Source organism: Diospyros lotus, chromosome 15 (assembly GCF_014633365.1).
Source record: "Diospyros lotus cultivar Yz01 chromosome 15, ASM1463336v1, whole genome shotgun sequence".
NCBI lineage: Eukaryota > Viridiplantae > Streptophyta > Magnoliopsida > Ericales > Ebenaceae > Diospyros > Diospyros lotus.
Genome location: NC_068352.1, coordinates 19,165,075 through 19,186,066, shown reverse-complemented (window position 1 = coordinate 19,186,066; position 20,992 = coordinate 19,165,075).

The window sequence follows — 20,992 nt, the reverse complement described above, 5'->3', positions numbered from 1 at the left end:
GTTCATAGTCTTTTATGTACCCCTCAAGTCTAACATTGCCTTATACTCTTTAGGCTAGATTGTATCTTGAGTTGTCTTTTCTTGTAAGAAAAAAAATTAGGGTAGAGTTTCGTGTCTTTGTAGATCATTTGATACTTAAGTTGAGAATGATGTAATAGTGATTTAATAAAAGTGCAATAAATGACGTACTTTACTTGTTGGATATTTTGTCTTTATATAAATGAATCATGCCAAAAGAGTGATTAAGATAAGACTACGTAGACGATTGAGTTGGAATCTATTAGATGGGCTAAGAGGACCAGCTATGGACCTTGAGCCAGTCTTGGACTTTTGGTGAAAGGACTTGGCAAACCAAACTCCTGTTAAGTCTTCTTTATTTTGGGGCTCAACTTTTAGGGTTGAGTCATTCTAAGCTTTGTAACAATGTCTATCATCATCCCTTGGTTTAGTTCACTAAGTGTGACTTAATTGGTTCTAGTTGGGTTAAGGGTGATGGTGGATGGAACAAAGAATATTAAATGAATAACTAATAATAATTGGGTAGACATTGGCCCTCGAGCACATTTAACTTCACTATCTACAATGTTTCTACTTATAATGATGATGGTTGTGGTTCTATTGTTGCCCATGAACATCAGGTTCATCTTCATCATAGGCACACTGTTGGAGAGATTTCTTACTTTTAAATACTAGCTGAGATCTTCCTCAGCTTTATGAAGGGCAATTGTGGAGAGTTGCCATCTCTTGCTTCGTCAGGCTTGCTGCCTTTGAGAGCTTCTTCGCAACAAAGTAATTTTGTTGCACAACAGTGATCATGAGGATCAATGACATAAATAGAGAAAAGGCGGGATAGAGATGTCAAATGAGCTAGGCTAGGCTAGGTTGACTTGACCCGACTTGTATTGAGACTGTTGGAATCGAGTTAGGCTTGACCTGTCTGATAAATTAGTTGAACTGGGCCTAACTCATTTATTCGGAGGAGTGGCACAAGTTAGCTCATGAGCCAAGCCAAGCTAGCTTATTGGGTTATGAGCTTAGTTGGGTCTATGGCTTGTGAGCCTAAACGGGTCAAGTCCAAAATGTTCGACCCATTTTTTTAATAGTTCTATAAATTTATTTTTAAAATACTTTGCAATTCTACATTTAAACATTATTTTATAATTCAAACTTCAAAATTTCTAAAACCTACATCTGAGTAACTATGAAATTGAAATTAAAATTGAAAAATGAAATAATTTAAATTACAAGACAAAGAGACTTAATAAATAGAAAAAAATGCATATTAAGACTATATATATAATAAATATATGCATTAATATTAGATCACTTAAATTTTAAAATATTGATAATTTTATATATATGTTATGTTATATTAATATTAATATTACAAATAATGATATTTATATAACCTTTTGTTGGGTAATGATAGCCATCTAAATAATTTTATTGGTTAATGATAAATGTATTATATTTTGAACAATTTAATCAATCAATAAAATTATGTGAATGTTGAAAATAAGATATATTATACACTTTGTTTAAAAATAAGGTGCATTTATTGATGCTTAATCATTACTCTTAGTATAATCCTCTTTTTTTTTTGTTATATCTTTTAAGTGAACTTATTAGTATCATATTCTTATAATGTTTTATTATATAATTTTGTAAGTTATTTTAATAAAAAGTATCTTTGGTAATATTAAATAATTTACATAATTTTTAGAGTTTTTAGCGATATTATATATTAAAATTACAATATTTATATAATTTTAATTTTTTTTTAAAAAAAATTTGCCCAAGCTGAACCCTTAGATTGGTTGAGTTGGGCCACAAGCCTAGAATTTTTGGGCTTAGCTCAACTTGCTATAATGAATTGAGTTGAGTTAAGCCCAACTCGTTTGTTTGAATAATGAGTTAGGCCAAAGCTCAATTTGTGACGAGTAGGGATCGACAACTTGACCCTCTAATCTAACATATGTTCGTTCAAAAACCTAGAATATGTAGAGTTTTTTGATACTAAGTTCTTGATAAAGTTAGAAAGAAATGGGAGTATAAAAGAGAAAGAAGAAGTTGGGATGGAATTGGAGAAATTCTTATAGGCAAAGAAAATAATGGGTGGATGGTAGGGGGGGAGCATAGGGAATATGAGGATATTTTAGGTATTTAAAAAATTCAACTAAGGTTAAGCAATAATATGGGGTTAGAATAACAAAGTTTGTAAAAAATAATCTTATATTTTTTTAAAAATTAAATTAGAAAGACAAAAGGCACAACAATATACTATTAATAATAGAATTTGTAACCCCTTGTTTTTTTTAGGTGTGTTATAATTTTGGAAATTTAAGATTTTTTTTTAATAATTACACTTAGGGAAATTCTATTTGCAACCATAGAATTTGTTATTCGTAACCAGTCTAATTAAAATATTAAATTTTACTATTTACAGCCACACTTATTATTTTCTGCAACCATTTACATGCCAAATATACCCTCCACACACTTAACCCTCAAAAATTATGCCCACGCACATCAAATCCTATTCTTCTTCTCATTCTCTTTTTCTTCTTCTTCTTCTTCTTCTTTTGTGATAGCGCCGCCGACTTTGCTTGCCTCGCCCACTTTGCTTGTCTTATCCAGCCTGTTGGAATCCCTCAAATCGCATAACCAGATAAAAATTTTGCATTCTAGTTTGATTTTATATAGATGCGATAGTGTTGGGATTCGTCGGAGTTCCCAAAAGTCGGCCGACGCTTGGTTACCGCCCGAACCTAGGCGTTCGACGGAACCCGTACCCCCGAATCTCAGTATTCGGGGGAACCCCCAACCCTCGAACAACGAGTTTCGGGGGGCTGGGGCTCCCCCGAACCCCACTGTTCGGGAGAGTTAATTACCCCCCGAACAGCGGGGTTCGGGGGGTGGGGCTTCCCCGAACCTCATTGTAATAATATTTTATTAACTTTATTTAATAATATTACCCCATTGTAATAATATTTTATTTTAGTATTTGTTGTTAGATTTTATTTAAATTAATTTTATTTAATTTATAATAAAATGTCATAAATTTAATATAAATTTTAAATAAATAAAAATAAATATAATTTTATTATGATTTGTATTTAACTCAAAAAAATTAAACTTAAAGCAACATTAATTCAAGAAAAGATAAATATAAATTAATCCAAATATTTGGGGCACGCTGATTGGAATAATTTATATACATTTGAAATAATTTATATAAAATCATTATATATATATAGTTATAATATATATATAATATATTAGATACATATAATAACATAATAATATAATATATATATAATAGTATAATAATATAATATAATATATAAATAATATATTATATATTATATACATTTGCATTCTCTCGAACCCTAGATTCGGGAGAATGCAAAGTATGCATATTATATATTATTATATAACACATATAATATTATATTAATTATATAATATGTTATATAATTGAATTTGGGAGAATGCAATTCTCTCCAATCCTGAGGTTCGGGAGAATGCAATTCTCTAGAATTCATAATTTTGAAAAAAATATTTTTTTTTGAATTCATGGATTCGGGAGAATTGATTTTTTTCGAATCTATGAATTCGAGGTGTTTATCGAATCCTGAGATTTGGGGTTCCTCGAACCCTGGGGTTCGGGGGTATCCCCCAACTCCGAACCCCAAGGTTCGGGGCATTCCCTAGCCCCCAAACCCCAAGATTCGAGGACATCCCCTAACCCCGAACCCCGAAGTTCGGGGCATTCTTTAGCCCCTGAACCCCGGGGTTCAGAGGCATCCCCTAGCTCCCGAACCCTGGGGTTCGGGGGAATTTCCCAATTCCGAACCCCAAGGTTCGAGGCATCCCCTAGCCCCTGAACCCTAAGGTTCGGGGTGGGTTTCAAAGCGTATTTTTTATTTTTTAATTAATCTTATTTTTTTTAATTCATCCCTCGTCTATGTATATATAAATTATGTTATTGAACTAGTGATAGATGTTGTAAATTGTGTTGTTTCTCGTCGAAATAGGAATACTAGTTATCTTCTTCATCAAACTCTATGTAAATAATAGTGGATAATAATCTTCCTTCGCTGGATAATAATCTTCCATCGCTAGTAGTAACTGCTGATAGTACTGGTAATTGGTTATGGCGAGGAGAACTGGCCTGAGCAATGTTTGGTGTTGAATAATAATGGTTGCATAATGCTAAGTGTTGAATAATAGTGGTTGTGCGATATTCAGTGGGTGAGTAGAGTGGCTATGGTGATCGTGGTCGAGAAAGTGAGTGAACGCGCTTGAAGAGTAATGATGGGTGGTTGAGCGTTGAAGATTTAAATGAAGGGTAAATATGAGTTTTCATTTCAGGGTATTTTAGGAATATTAAAAGTGGGTTGTGAAAAGCAAAATGTATGATTACAAATAGAATTTCCCTTACACTTAACCCCAAAGTTCTCAAAATTCCCTTTTTACCCTCTTAATATAACAACCTCAACAAAAACAAAGCGAAAGTAGGCAATAAGAGTTTAGCACAAAATGTAGTCTAATTAAACCTAGAATGAAGTATAAACTCAGGTGAATAATATTTGTTTATACATTTGAGTTAACTTCAAATAATAACATAAATTTATTCAAATTACAATATAATAAGAGTACATATCTAAAACAATGAATATAAATATGCAAGGGAATATGAAATTCTAAAAAATAAATTTGTTATCTTCACAACTCATTTACTAGCTGATACGTTCTTTTATAGAGAATTTGTCTCATCTACATATATATATATATATATTTTATAAAAGAAAATATATTTGGAAGCGAGCTATATGTTTTAATTTTTTATTTCATAAGATAAATAACATGAAAAATCATTTCCAACAAAATTGATAACATCAAAATATGATAGATTTCACGTTTGCATGAATTTTCCAAAAACAATAACTTACACATGCAAAACTATATATTTTCCATATTTTGTCATATATTATTTAACATAATGTTATGCAATTATGTATTTCCATATCAATTTTACAAATAAAATGCTCATAGCATGTACCTTGATTACATGTGGAGAAAAACTAGAAAATCTTTGTGCTGGTGTTAGCTTTCGGCTTTTTATTTTTGAACTCAAGGTGCTCAAAAATATTTTCTTAAGCTTAGAAATGTTTTTGAACACTTGCTATTTTTCCTAATAATTTTCTTTATTTCTTTGTGATTTTTCTATTTTTTTTCATTTTCTCTCTTTTACCTTTTTCTTTCTAGTGTGTCCTTGTCAGGGCTCGCTCTTGAATTACAAGCTAGCATAGGAAAACTGTGAGAATATCCATTTAAGATGGTTACAGATACACATATCACTCAAATTTACCAAATATCACTCAAATTTACCAAAACTCTTTTCATTTCCATATTTGCTCACTGTGAATAGGAGCCAAAATAAATATTATATATCAGTCTTTACATCATAAGCTCAGGTTTACAACCCATACATTTAAAAAATATATATATAAAAGAGCATCAAGGCTTTAAATACAAAAATAAAACCCTCTAATTATACCCTCAAACTACACCCATGGATCTTTGAGGTCAAGACATCTTTGTACACATTTAACTGGAGCTCGCCCTCAAAACTATTTTCTCCTTTTCTTGGAATAACAAAAGAAGTAAGGGTGAGCCACAAGACTCAGTAAGTATATATAATAAGGGAGACATCAATAGGATAATATATAAAGGCATGAACAATTTAGAGCCAAGGAAAATCACAATCCTGACAACTAAACCTCACTTGAATCCATGCCTTCCACGCTTGACAACATCATCTCCCAAGAAGACAATTTCTTACTTTCTATCGAAGTACATTTTTCAAAGTGAGCCATAAGGCTCGGCAAGTGTCTATAAACAATGAAAACTGGATATGACCAGACTTTCCCTGAATATCATGCATATCATGCCACGTATAAACACTTGCCAATCTCAAAAACATAGATGAGACACAAATCCATGCCTTCTATATTAATCATGATTCAATTAATATATATATATATATATCATGCTTTCTTTTCTTACAACAATTCACACACTTTACTAAGAAAGGTAACATTCACCCATTTAGACCATAGCATAATGCCCTTTTATCAACATAACTTATGGTACAAAAATGGGTAATACATATACAAATCAATCATGCGGACACACCGGCTTTTGCGGATACATAGCCTTTTGCGGGCATGCCACCCTTTTTCAATATAGAACATAATGCTATGCATCACAACTACAAGCACAATTACAACAAGTAACATTCACACACGTGACGCCATAATGCAACGCACTTAATCAACGTAATCCATAGCATAAGAAAATACATGATGCACACATAAAAACAAATGTGAATGAGCCGCCTTGATAGGATATCCACCTTTCTTTCTTTCTTGTGGAAAAATCGCCCTTTTCCCACATTTCTTTCCTTGCGGACGAACCGCCTTTCTTGCCATGGCATGCCTTGGGGATATCAACTTACTTTCTTTTGCCCAAAATAATAGGTGCGCAAAGGCAATATATATACATACATATGCATACACATTCCATCATCTTCACAACTTCACAACAACATGCCTAAAATCACCCACTAGGATTCTAGGCCACATCACATCATGATCACGCATATAACTTCATTCACATCCATTTATGGCAACCACATCAGTTAAGGGCAATTATTCATATAGTGTTGGCAATGCATCACCCATGAGACAACATGGACATACCAACCAAAAACATTTCATAACAACCTCCCAATGATTATTATTATACTTCCTCATGCAAGACAATTATATTTTTATCTCATAAGTCCCATGTATTTACATATATATATTTTCAAACACATCTTATCATTTTATAGGATTGAGAGATATCAAAGGAAGCATTTAAAAATAATTTACTTTAACAATCTTACTTGATTTGGATTAAGAAGAGCCTTAAAAAACTCAAATCATAACCAAAATATATGATATTATATATCGAATCGAATCCATCGAAGTCTAGTTTATGACACTTCAAACGGATTATAATTCTGAATTTTACATCAAAAGTTATGGCCGAAACAGCGAAGCATGCGTAGTGCAGTCAAGTTGCGGCCGAGTCGACTTGTGACAAATCCAAGTCGACTCGCCCAAAATCGAGTCGACTTGACCTCTTGGACGAGTCGACTTGGCCAACAAAGAAGAAAAATGGCCAGAAACCCACGAAAAACGCTCAAAATGTACACCAATCACCCCAAAACTCTCATTTTAGCTTCCTAACCCACAATGTCATTCCATGAAAGAAAAATATGGGGTAATCAAGCCCCAATGAAACCATCAACAAGACCCAACAAAGGCTTTGACATGACATACGAATCAAAGAAAAAATGACAAAAATATAGAACCGATACCGATATACTTTTAAAAATGAGGGAGAGAAGAACCATGAAGCATTTCGTTGCTACAATTGAAAAGAAAGCTTGCACAACCATTTTTTAAAACAAGAGTGCAAGAGAACTTGCCTTGTTGAAGAAAACTGAAGCGAAGAAAAGCCTTCCAATGAAGTTAACATCCCCACTTCTTGAAGCTCCAAACAAGGAGATAAATGAAAGTAGAAAAAAGAAAAAGAAAAATAAGAAGAAGATGATGCAACCGCCGGGAGACAAAAGAAAATAAGAAGGATCAAGAAGACACAAGAAAAGATGAGGAGAAAAGAGGAAGAGTGGGTTGCCAACCACCCCCTTGGGAAATTACTATTTTGCCATTTCCTTATAAAATACACACAAAAATATCTAAGCCCCTTATGGACATTTTGTATTTTCTTATTTCTTTTCCATTTTCTTTATCAAACTAATTATACAAATCCCATTTTTTACCCTCACCTTTATTCATAAAGCATGCCCATTTTTGACTTTTGCAATTTTTCTTTCTTTTCCCACTTATTTCATTACTCATTAATACAAACCATATCATACACATGGGCCTAAAGCCCATTTCAATGGCCCAATTAAAAAGAATGGCCCATTTTTTTTTATTTCTTTTTCTATATTCACAAATTTTGCACACACACACACACACAATATAATGCACATATTTAATGCCAAGGCCCACTTTACTCATGGCCCAAGCCTAATCAAAAGCCCAATTCATTTTAGGCCCATGGGATTTCTCTAAACCCACAATTTTCATTGAACTTAAACAGTTGGCCCACTTTCATTTAATTTAAACACATCACAAAACATGTGGCTTAGGCCCAATCAAAATCCTTCCCATTTAATTAAAATACAACCCACTAATACATGGGCTTAGACCCAAATGGCAACCCAATCCATTAATTTAAATATATATATTTTGACACATAAGAATATTTCCCAACATTTAATTTAATAGAGCAAATTTTTAAATTCTCATAATTAAAATATTAATAAACTTCTAGATCCACTAACGGGTCATTACAATCCCTACATGCCTTTATGTGTGCCTTGCCTAGCACATCGATCACATGCTTCAATCATTTTTATTCTCTGATCATCTTCTCTAGTTGCCTCCCTTACAACTGACCAACTTCTATGTGGTAGATTCTCCTTCATTTAATTTTTTTTCATTTTTCATTTTTTTTATTTCATTTTCCTTTTTTTTTTCTTCTTATTTTTTGACCAAAAAGAACCTGCAACTTCTCCTCACTAGATTGATTTTTCCAACAAGGGCTTGATTTTTGGAGAGCCTTGTGTTGAGCTTTATGTTTTGATGATGACTGTATTGTGTCAAAACGTTAATGTCATCTTATGATAATATGTTTTTTTGTATATATAGAAATTATTTTATTCTTATTTAAATTATTGGTTAAGAATATGGTAAGTCTATATTGATAGAATATATGTTGATGTTGTCTTGAGAATATTTAATGTCAAGAAACCTTGATAGGTCTATCTATTAGTATGATTTATCTATTAATATTCTCATATATGTGTAAGCCATATGCTTTATTGATATATCTTTTGATATGCCTCTCTTTGGAGTCATTTTGAAGATAATGCATGAGTACTTGAGGACCTCATTATATTCTAAATGATATATGTGGAAGCATTATTTAGAGTTTAAGAGTAATGTACTCTATATTTCATATTTGATGTTTAACTCTTATACATCAAGATTTTTGTGTAAATGATCATATACTCAAGTGATGGTACTTGAGATTTAATTTGTAAAAATTAAGTTGTTTTATCCTTCATATTAAGATTATACTAATAACCTTACTATGTTTTGTTCGTAGCTAATATTGCTCGTGTTTATATGCTTGTTTTGTCAAGAGGTTGCTCTAGGTCCTCAAGGGATATTTTTAGTATCCTAATGCATTAGTGTCATGGATAAATATTTTAACATCCTGGTATTTTAAAAATAAAAAATAAATATTAATTTCTGTATTTTAAGTGATTTATGACTTATTGGAGTTTTGTAGATTTGAATAATTTAATGAGAAAATTAATTATTATATTTGAGGTGATTATTGAATATTTGTGTGTTTAAGGAGAAATATTAATTTATTTGTTTTAAAAGAAATGAGCAAGGAATTGTTGAAAATTCGGGGTATAAATGGAATTATAAAGGTGGGGTGTGTATGTTAATTCTCGAAAATTGTGGGTGTTAAGTGTAAATCTTGAAAATGGGTTATGGGTCTCTTTAAAATTAACTAGGAACATATTATAAGTGAGGAAGGTTGTAGGTGAGATGGCACACATGTAAGAGGCATGGCTTGGGTGATAATTTGCTTCCTTGCTTTCGGTTTTGATGATAATCAACAAAAATGGTTTACATGGAAAAATAAATTCACATAAGTTTTTGGTTTCAAACTAAAACTCATTTTTCCATCTTTACAAAAATCAAAACTTTATCTAAATCAAAATAATTCATGTAGATTATTTGAAGCTTGATATGATATACATTTTTCAAATAAGTTTCAAACTTAAGATTTCAAAGAATGTAAAGATGTCGATAGTATATCCTAAACTGTCGACCGTTTTTATGTTTTTAGCCCAAATTGTTGACAGTCTACATCAAATTGTCGACAGGTAAAATGCATGCTCTCAGTTTCTAAACGTCGACAGTTACTGTATCAATAATGTCGATAGTTTTTGAAACCTGTCGACAGCCTTGCTCAAACTGTCAATTGTTGTTTAAAATTTTAAGTAACCTGTCGACAGTTTCTATGGCAGACAACTTGTAATGGCTAGATTCTCCACTCTTCTATGATGCTCTCTCCACTTGCAACGGGATGATTTGTGTATGGACTCTCAAATCTCTATAAATACAAGTCAAGAGGAGAATTCAAGACATCTAAGTGATCCATCCACAAGCTCCCAAGTGCTCATCATTTATTGTGCTTCATTGGTGCCTTAAATCTCTTTGCTTTCAAGACTTGTATTTTATTTGTGTAAAAACATATTTCTAGCATTGTATTTGTTCTTGATTGCACTGTAACTAAGAGGGCACACTCATAGAAATTCATCTCTTCTATTGTTACTTGTGTTCATAGCTTGCATAGCTAGAGGACCTACTTATCATAGTAAGAGATTTGTATTACCTAGCTTTGCAAGTGGGCTTGCTTGCCTGAGCAAGAGGATTGTATGTTCCTAGTTCGGTGCTAGAGGGCCTATTCGGTCTGATATGAGAGTTATAGTAATTTTGTTTGAAAATCCTTAGTGAAGAGCTAAGGTAGTGGAGTAGACTTGTTCAAGCCGAACCACTATACATCATTTGTGTCACTAAATTGCTCTTACTTTGCATTTCGTAATTCGTGCTTTGCAATCTTTCAACCATACGAATCTTGCATCAAAGTTTTATTCTTTTTAAGTAAATTTTCAGTTGTATATCAAAATTTTAAATAACCCAATTCACCCCCTCTTGGGTATTATTGCCATAGCTATTTGATTCTATCATTGGGGACTCGGGTTCAAGCTGGAGCAGGTGCACACGGGAGGAAAAAATGGTTGTTTTTTTTCTAGCCATAGGCAGTGGCACCGCTGGCTGCTATGCAGCCAGTGCTCAACCACCCATTTTTTGTTGTATTTAACCCTCTATAACAGCCCGCCTCTCAGAGTCCCCGCTAGTATAGAGGGTCATTAAAAGGATGATATAGAACAATAACGCAACCCAAAAACACGCTCCAACTCAATACATTAGAGAACATAATCTTCTGATCACACAACATTACATAACCATCCTTATATAACCACACATACCATACACATTAACCTAAAAAAATCAAAATGACACCCATGACCCTAGTTTGGGGAGAACTCTACACACGACCTTATGATCCACGATCTGGTCCCAACATCCCTGGGTAAACCCGCCGTCTTAGACATTTCCCTTACTTGGAATGAAGGAAAGCAAGGGTGAGTCATAAGAGTTAGCAAGCTCAAGAAAGAAAGACAATAAGTTAAAGATAGAACTCTTCTCATACTACTTTCCCCACACCCCATATGTTTCATGCCAATGCAGTAACATAACATGCCATGCACCATACGTGCTTTTGTCTTGAATGTATAAACATAAAGTAAACTGCACATAGAAGGTCCTTGGGGCCCACATAAGCTACACACATTAGCGCCCAAGTCCCATATACAAACTTGGAGTTGCCATAAATTGGCCAGCATATCATATTAGAACCATGAACCCAACCACAACAAGATCATAAGTTGCTGTGGGACTCGAACCCCTAGTCTTTCATAACCTTCTCACTTATCATAGCCACTCTCGCTCACCATGCAATGCAACACGTAAGAAATGTAATGGGATGACAAAACCCCCATAAACTAAGTATCAGGCCATGCCATGTCCACATAAGAATGCACACATGTGAAATACTCTAAATGTATATACTCACCTAATATACCCAAGTTGGTTCTTAGGCTAACCAGGTCATGCCAATGCTTACACATCCCCCCCCACACAAAGTATACCCCCCAATGAATGCAACCTAATCCCCATGCATCACCCAATGTCATGATATGCACAAAGTCAAGGTGGGTGACTGGTAGTACTAGCTTCCTTGGCTTGTTTATGGCTTACCGTAACAGTTGATAACTGGCACCCATACATCCAGCCATCGACTACCATGATCCATGGTCTGTTAGAGTTATGCCCCACAAGCCAATTATATTTACATGTAATTGATCATATTTTTCCATTGTGACTCTTTATCTTCAATCAATTATTATTGTAAGGCATTATGTTTTATTTGTCATTGATGGTTGACTTTATTATTTCCACTCTTGACAAAGTCCATAGATCAAATAGGCTCATGGAATATGGTCGTGCATAGAGATGACGATCATGAAATATATTCCTTATAAGCCTTGATCTTGAATGTTCCTAGTCATAGAGTTATTAGGATTGAACACTAATAACTCGAATAGACTAGCATATATGATGCATCCTCAATTAGGAGAATGTCTTGTTTCATAGACATTGGTGTGTGGACACTAGTGCATATATGTGGGTGCTTATTATAAGAATAAGTACACTGAACTGACCCGCTACAGAATTCCTAATGGTAATTGTTTATTGTCGAATTGGAATTTCTGTGTTGTAATAGTGCAGATTGGTCCTTAGACTTGAGACATCATGGTGGTCTTATATTTGACTGGTTACGCTTTGGTTCTTTTTTGGATTCTAATGGAGTCATTAACAAATTATTACTGGGCGTAACCTTATCACATATGAAGGCTTGTGGATGTCGAAATAGAATTCATCACTTATCGATAAGATGAGAAGATGTCTTGTGTATTCCGATGATTTCATGACTGAGGAAATCCTTGGCCAAGGTGAGGTGGAAATCAAAAGGTGTTTTGATTTCACCTATCAAGTCATAAATCTGGAATGGATACATAGTTATTGAATGACTAGGGTTTCGTCATAAAACCATACCCTAAATTCAATCGGGACATAGATTGATGAAAGGATTTTACTATACGGTAATTGCAATTGAAAAGGTCAGTGTTTTTCCATCGTTGGCTAGGTATTTATGGAATGTTGCTAGACGTTAACCATGATATGTAGGGTTTTAGAATTAATTTGATTAATTCTAAAACTATTAATTAAAGAGTTTAATTAAGAAGCCCATGAGATGAGTTAATTATGAAGCCCACAAGTTTAATTAAAAGGTTTAATTATTCTATTTAGTTGGGCGTCCATATAGCCCAATAGAATTGGCCCTACATCTAGCCCAATGGTGGACCTAAGGGGTCACACACTTAGATTGAGCCCGTTCCACAATTTAAAAGAGAGATTCGGCCCAATATGATTTTGGGGATGAGCCTAAATTGTTTAGGGGATTTCCAAGGCACAACTAGGGTTTTTAACTCTATAAATATGCCACTTATGAAGTTGGAAAATAAGAAAAAAATCGGATCTCTCATTGGAGGCGCCTAGGGTTTGCTAGCACTACTCGAGGCGTCGTGGAAAAGGGTCGATCGTGTGGACCGACTTGGAGGAGTTTGCACTTGCAACTCTACAGATCAAAGAAGGCAGAATCGAAGCTACACGGTTGGCCGGTTCCTAACATGGTCGACAATCAGTAGCTTTGTACCCCATACCCTTAAACACACATAGATACCATTAAACTTATACTCTTTAGACTCAACATTTCATAAATGTTCCCCATGACTCTTCATGCACTTGACAACACAAACATCAATCCAACATTCTTGCTCTTATCTCTTATCATACCTAGGAAACTGTCTCGATATGCGTATTACTAAAAATTGCACTTTTCTCATTAAATCCTTTAACATAACCCAATAAGACCATAGCCAACTCTTTTAAAACCTAGCCCCAACGGGTTTGGCATCATTTCCAAAGGAAGCAGAGCGACACAAAGCCCCATGACGGACGTAATTAACAACTCTCAAAAATCATTTACTTAACTTATTCCATCGACAATAGACCCATTAATAAAGCACAAGTCATAGGATGGTTTCCACGCGGATTTACATTATTCATGCATGGAACCGAGTCACAATAAGGGATGGAATAAAATATGAAAAACAATGGGGACTTTGATAGGAACTTAAGAACCTAAGGAGAGGGTTAGGAGCTTACCTTTAAACAACCGATTCTTGCCTTTTCTGCTCTCCCGCTGCGAAGTAAAACATTTCATGGAGATTAACAGAATTGTGGCTTAAATTTAATTAAATCTAACCATGTAAAATTCATAGTTTAATTGTGAGAAATCCATATTTTGAACATACAATGCTTCTAGTAATTTATCTCACTTATCTGGTCACTTTTAAACACAAAATAATCCCCAAAACTCCTTGATTTCTCCCACTTTCTTATATTCTTATTCCATTCTTGTTGTTGGTCGAGTTCCCTCCCTTAATTCCTCTCTGTTTGGCCCCAAAATGTAATACCCAATAAATTAGGATTATTTTAAAATAAGCATTTTATTAGAAAAATGAAATTTTGGGAAAAATTAGTATCTAAATAGCCCAAAAAATTGACCAGATCGACTGCAGGGAGTACCTTGAAGCCTAGATGCCAAAGAAAAATGATGTGGAATTAATGAGCATCTCGAAAAATGATTTTTAGCATTGAGAGAAGTCGAATCAAGAACGATTTTCGATACAGCTAAAATGCAGCTATGATTTAGGCTGCAAAATTGAATTATCGTAGGAGGTTTTTGAGAAGTCAACAGAACCTTGAGGGGGCTCATATTCAATATGTAAGACAACCCTTCAGTGGTTTCAGGAAGAAACAAAAAGGTTTACGGCCAAAATGAAGATTTGAGCCTAAATGTAGTTTTCTTAAATTGGCAGAGGGAGGTCAAAATGACATTTTTTCGGAATCTTAGAGGATGAAATGAAGATTTCAAAGCTTGAGGGACTCAATGAAAATTATAAAAAGTTCTAGGGGTTCATGGAAAGACCAAAAAGTAAAAAAGTAAAAATAAATGGGCAAAAGTGTAATTTCCAAAACTTGGAAGCTGCCATGGCAGACCAAGCGTCTTGTAACCCTTTCTATCACCGAATTTGGTGGCATAAGACTTGAGGGAGTGGGCTTAGGGACCTTGGGGCAACAACTAGGCCTACAATCGGCCTTGGCATTGACCGAAATGGCCAAATTTCAGCTGAAAGTGGCAAAAAAATTGGCCACTTTAATCAATCTTTTGAGGTTATTTCGGTGGGTTTTGGGTAGATATATGGTAAGAGGAGATATCAGAGGCATTGGGTTGCTCGAGATCTGTCATTTTGGGGGTTCGAATTTGGCTATAAATAAAGGATATGGTGGCCGATGATTTTGCAAGATTTGAGTTTCAAATCGATCTCGTTATTGAACAAATTGATGCACAAAACCATAGGGATTTTGTTTCCCATGAAGTGAGGATCATTTCTGAAAATTTTGAGCAATTTTGGAGTTCATTTGAGAGGTGATCAGAGTTTCGCCGAAAAAATCGAATCTCGTCGGAGCTGAATAGATTTTTGCTCGGAGGGAAATCTTCCAAGTGTTGTTTCAAGCTCAAATTTGGCCAGGGTGACCGAATCAAGGTAGGATATCTTCTGGTATAGTCATTTTAATTTTCTAGTGTACCAATGTCGGAGAAGATGACCAGATGTAATTTTTAATATTTTTAAATGCTAAAAATAAAGAAAAATAGATTAAAAATAGAAATAAGATGGATAAAATTATGAAACATTTCCATAAATACAGGAAAAAAGAATAGTTTTCTTGTATGAATTTTTAGTTTGGAAATTGCATGATAAAATAATTATTTTTAATTTTTTAAAGGCAAGTTAATTAGAAAAAAAATAGGAAGAGGTTTTGGAAAATTACCAGAAACTTTATGGAGGTTAGAAATTTTATTTTAGGAATTTTCATGAAGAAATATTCAAGAAATTACTTGATTAGATATTTATGTTGAATTTTGGAAGAAGTTATGACTATGAAAAATAAAGGAAAAATAAGAAAAGTGTGGAAAAATTAGATTATTGATTTTTTCTTGGAAATGATTGGCTAGGAAGTGATTTAGCCAAGGATCTTGATGATTTGTGTTATTTTGAGGTTGACACGCAAACTGAGGTGATACACATTTTTTGAGATATTCCAAATTTTGTGCTATGGTAAGTGGTTTTGTCTCAGATCTGGCAGCAACAAGGATGGCGATGGCGACCGAGGGAGGCCGAACGAGGGCTGGTGGTTGCGTGAGGAGGCTGGAGGCAGCGGCAGCGGCCGGATCTGGCCGACGGAGGGCCGTTTGGGCCGTTGGAGGGCGATCGGCGATTGGAGGTGCGGAGAAGCCGCACGGTGGTTCGGGGCCGCTGGTGGAGCAGGCGCTGGCGACGATTGCAGAGGGGGCAGCGGCGGCTGTCGGAGGTGGCGACGACGCTGGAAGGCGGTGGCAGCCGGCGGTGGTTCGTGCAGGGTCGGTGCGCCGCAGAGGAAGGAAGGAAGGAGAAGAAGAAGAAGAAAGAAGAAGAAGAAGAAAAAAAAAAAAAAAGGAAGAAAAGAAAAGAAAGAAAAGAAAAATAAAAAAAAGAAAAGAAAAAGGGGAGAAGAAAAGTAAATTTTTCTTCCTTATGGGGAAAACGTGTTTTATTATTCCGGAGATTTTGGCAAGAATTAAAAAATTATCCGGACGCAGGAAAGTCGAGTTCAGGGCTTTTCAGGTAATTATAGTCCCGACCCTATATTTCGAAACATGGAATAACGTAGAGTTCAAAATGAAATTTTTAGGAATCAGGTTTCGAAATAGAATGTTAAGGTGTTTCGAAATGAGATGTTTCGGCAAGCTGTTGTCAGAAGGTAGTGATGGGACACTTTGTAATAATTATATCCACAATATGACTCATGAGAAGAGTCTATTAAGGATAACCTGCCGGGTGCAGTAAGAGGTTATGATAACTCAAAGGATCAGGTTATATGATTAGTGAAACATGATCGAATGGTGGCGTGCAGATCACGCCAATGCACAGAAAGGACTACCCGATATATGACTTGGAGTTGGCAAATGTGGTATGTGCTCTCGAAGTTATAGAGACACTACCGAAACGGAATGGTGGGACATTTTGATGTGCTCACAAACCACGAGGAGCCTGAGGTATGAGTTCTCACAGAAGGAGCTGAACGAGAGGTAGCGACGGTTGATGGAGTTCCTTAAGGACTACGACTGCACTATTTCGTTTCATCGGGCGCGTGGCAGAGAGGTGCCCAACGCAGGACCTGGTGTATAACTGTGAGTGTCAGATGAAGTTGGAGGCTTGCTGGCCTGCTGACTATGATGGTAGTGCCAAAAGGATCGTCTATTTTTATGGCTAGCCTGGTCGTTTAGCTGGATCTGGTGAACGAGATACGGAAGGCATGTGTGGTTGACAAGTGTACTTGTCTATGGAATGATGATATGACCAGTCCAAGGTTTATGATTTTTGAAATGCGAGAAGGCATTCTCAAAAGTTTCGAGGAAGAATGGGCGTGCCTAAAATGATTGAAAATGATGGAACAACGTTAGGATTATCCCGAAAGCAGGTCGGGATTCTGCTTAGGGTTCCGTGTCGAGCTAGTGGGCTAGGGAAGTTACACTAGGGCATATGATTATTTATGTTATTTCATCATGTATTCATTTATCATGTTTTTAAACCCTTACTAGAAGATTCATCTTCTAATTGGGTGTAATACCCGAGAAATTTGGGTTAATTAAAAAGAAGCAATTTATTAGAGAAATGGAATTTCAGAGAAAATTGGTATCTGAATAGCCCGAAAAATTGACCAAATCGACTACCGGGAGTGCCCTCTAGCCGAGATGCCAAAGGAAAATGATGTTGCATTAACAAGCACCCCGAGATAGGATTTATGGTGCTGAAAGAAATTAGATCGGGAACAGTTTTCGATAAAGCAAAAATATAGCTGCCAATTAGGCTGCAATACCGAATTGTTATAGACGACTTCCCGGAAGTGAACGGAAGCTTGAGAGGGCTTCGGTTTTTCATAAGGAACAATCCTTCAGTGGTTTCAGGAAGAAAAGAGAAGGTTTGAGGCCAAAACGAAGATTCGGGCCTAAGTGCAGTTTTTAGAAATTGCTAAAGGGAGGCCGAAACGATATTTTTTCGGAATCCTCAAGGGCAAAATGAATTTTTTAGGACTTGAGGGGCTCAATGGCAATACTGGAAAGTTTAGGGGTTACGTGAAATGGGCTAAAGTGGAAATAGCCGAAATTGGGAGGGCCAAAATGTAATTTTTCAAAGATAGCCAATAACTAGCACATGGCTGGTCGGCCATGGCCGAAATTGGCCACAAGGATGGCATGAGGGAAGGCCAGAGAGCATCTTTTGTGAAGGTTGGACTGACAAAGGCCACGGGGGTGGCCGAAAATCGAGTAAAAACCGACTAGCTTTCTGTTCGCGCGATGATGGCCCTGCAACTTGCGATTTTGGTCTCTTAAAGTTGATTGAAGGTCGATCTGAGGTAGGTTTAACCTCTAAGGGGCTTGGGTTACCCGATCAAGGCCATTTGGATGCTCCATTTTGTCTATAAATAGAAGCTCGAATGGCCAAAAATTTTCAGAGAAAGGAGCTGTAAATCAACCATTTTATCAAATGAATTGAGAGTCAAGACCATGGGGCTTTTGTTACCCATGGCTTGAAGAAGAATTCTGGAAAATTTGGAGCGTTTTGGTGCTCATTTGATAGGCGTTCAATGGTGGCCGAAAGTTAGGGTTTTTGAGCTTCAAAATCGACCCACTTATTGAATGAATTGGAGCTCCAAAATAAGGGGCTTTTGTTGCCCATAGTGAGAGGAGAATTTCTGGTAATTTTGATGCATTTTGGTCGAGTTTTGAAGGCGTTATGGGCTTCACCGGAGTCGGGTGGCGGTCGCCGTGGCCGAGACTTCAAGGGCCCGGTTGAGGCACCTCCGGTGCTCCTTTCAGCCTCCAAGATGGCCCAACGTGATTGACTGGAAGAGGAGTAGGTGATGATGGAGTCGGCCAGAATCTCCGGCGTCGCCGTCGCCAGAGAAGACGACCGGCGAGTGGTCGGCACGCGCTGCCCTTCATGTGCGGCCACTCGCCCTAGCACGTGTGGGCGCGTGCAGGCGCGTGGAGCATGGAAATGAATCGGAAAAAATGTAGAAAAATCCAAAAAATTATGTTATGGAGGTCTGTGCAAAAATATCTGAGTTTGGGATTCCCGATGTCTTGATTTTAGAGCCAAAGAATCTCGTTTTGCATGAAAACGCACCATCTGGGTAAGTCCAGTATTTTTCCTTTGAATTTTATGGCATATTATGAATTGTTGTGAAATTAGATTTGAGAAAATAGTCTCGAGGTATTTATTGAAATTTTTGGAAAGGAAAAATGAGAGAAAATGAAGAAAAATGAAATAAATGGAATATCGAGGATATTTAGTGATTAAATATTATTTTATGATTGAGGAGATCGAGATGATGTGATTGTGCAACTTTTGAGAGTTGGCACCAAAATCGAGGTGGGGCATGCATATCGAGGCGACGCATGCTTTTCGAGGTATTGCGGTCTTTAGGGCCAAGGTGAGTTGTTCTATCCTAAGTATGATTTGGTGAGTGGTTTTCTCACAAGAACTTATATTTGTATGATTGTTATATATGCATGCTATTTATGAATGTAATGTTCATTTTGTCATATTACATTGAAAGTTGTGATAATTACATAGCATGATATTATTGTCATATTGATATCTGTGCATGGGAATGGGATGTCACCCCCAGAGTGTAGCCATAATTCCCCAAGGGCGTTGAGGGAATAATGTTAGGCTTATCATACAGAAGTTCGGGATTTGCCTAGGATTCCTAGCCGGGCTTGCGGGCCAGGGAAGTTACACTAAGGGCAAAGGTCGTTCATGTTATTATATCATGCATTCGTATATATGTTTTGGACCCTCACTAGAAGTTTCATCTTTTAATGGGTTATGCCCCTGGAACATTCCACGTTCCAGTTTTAGACTTGCAGTTAGGGCAAGGAGCAGGTTGAGATATGACGGCACGTGATGGCGTAGTCGATGGATTCAGCGAGATGACTTGGATATATTTTATCTTATGTTTAACCTTGTTAGAATATTATGGAATCTCCATGTATTTATGTATTTCAATATTGAGGATATGATATTAATTATGGTACGAATTCTTATGTTATAAATAAAGTGAGTTGATTATGTATCATATCAGGTTTCGATTATCGCTTCCGCATTTTTAATGATTTGTTGGGGGTTTTGTTCGGGACTCGGTACTTAAGGTTTAAGTTATGTACCGAGAAAGAAAGAAAAAAATAAATTATGTATATTTTGGGCCCCAGCACAGTGACACGCTCGGTAAGAGAAAAGCGGGGTGTTACATTGGGTTATGCCCTTGGAACATTCAAACGTTCCAGTTAGGATTTGCAACTATGGCAAAGGGATGATTAATGACATGACCGATGGGGTCGGTGAGTTGTTTGAGTATATGCTCCTTCATGAGGATTCAGGATACGTCTTTAGCCATGGTTAGAAGATTATACTATATTGAAGATCATGTATAATTATGTATTTATGAGGAATCGTTAGATTGTACAAATAAGTCTCCATGTATTTAAGTTTTTGATGATATGATGGTACATATTCTTATGTTATGATTAAGTGAATTCAGTTATGTACCATATCAGGTTTCGATTTTAAGTTTCCGCATTTATGATGATTACCTGTCTTAGCTTATTGATTCTTGTTTAGTATGCTAGGAAGGTAAAATGGGATTGTTAGGAAATGGTTTATATTGAAAAAAAAAATATTCTTGAAATTCTTAAGTTATTTAATGCTCGGAAAAGCGGGGCGTTACACAAAATACCCAAGATTTGGCCAAAATTGGCCTTTAAATACAAGCAAAACGGAGACTTGGCGGCTAAGGCAAAAAACGAGCGGTCTAAGGGCTGCAACATGGCACGACCAATGGTTGTCGCACAACCACCCCCTTCC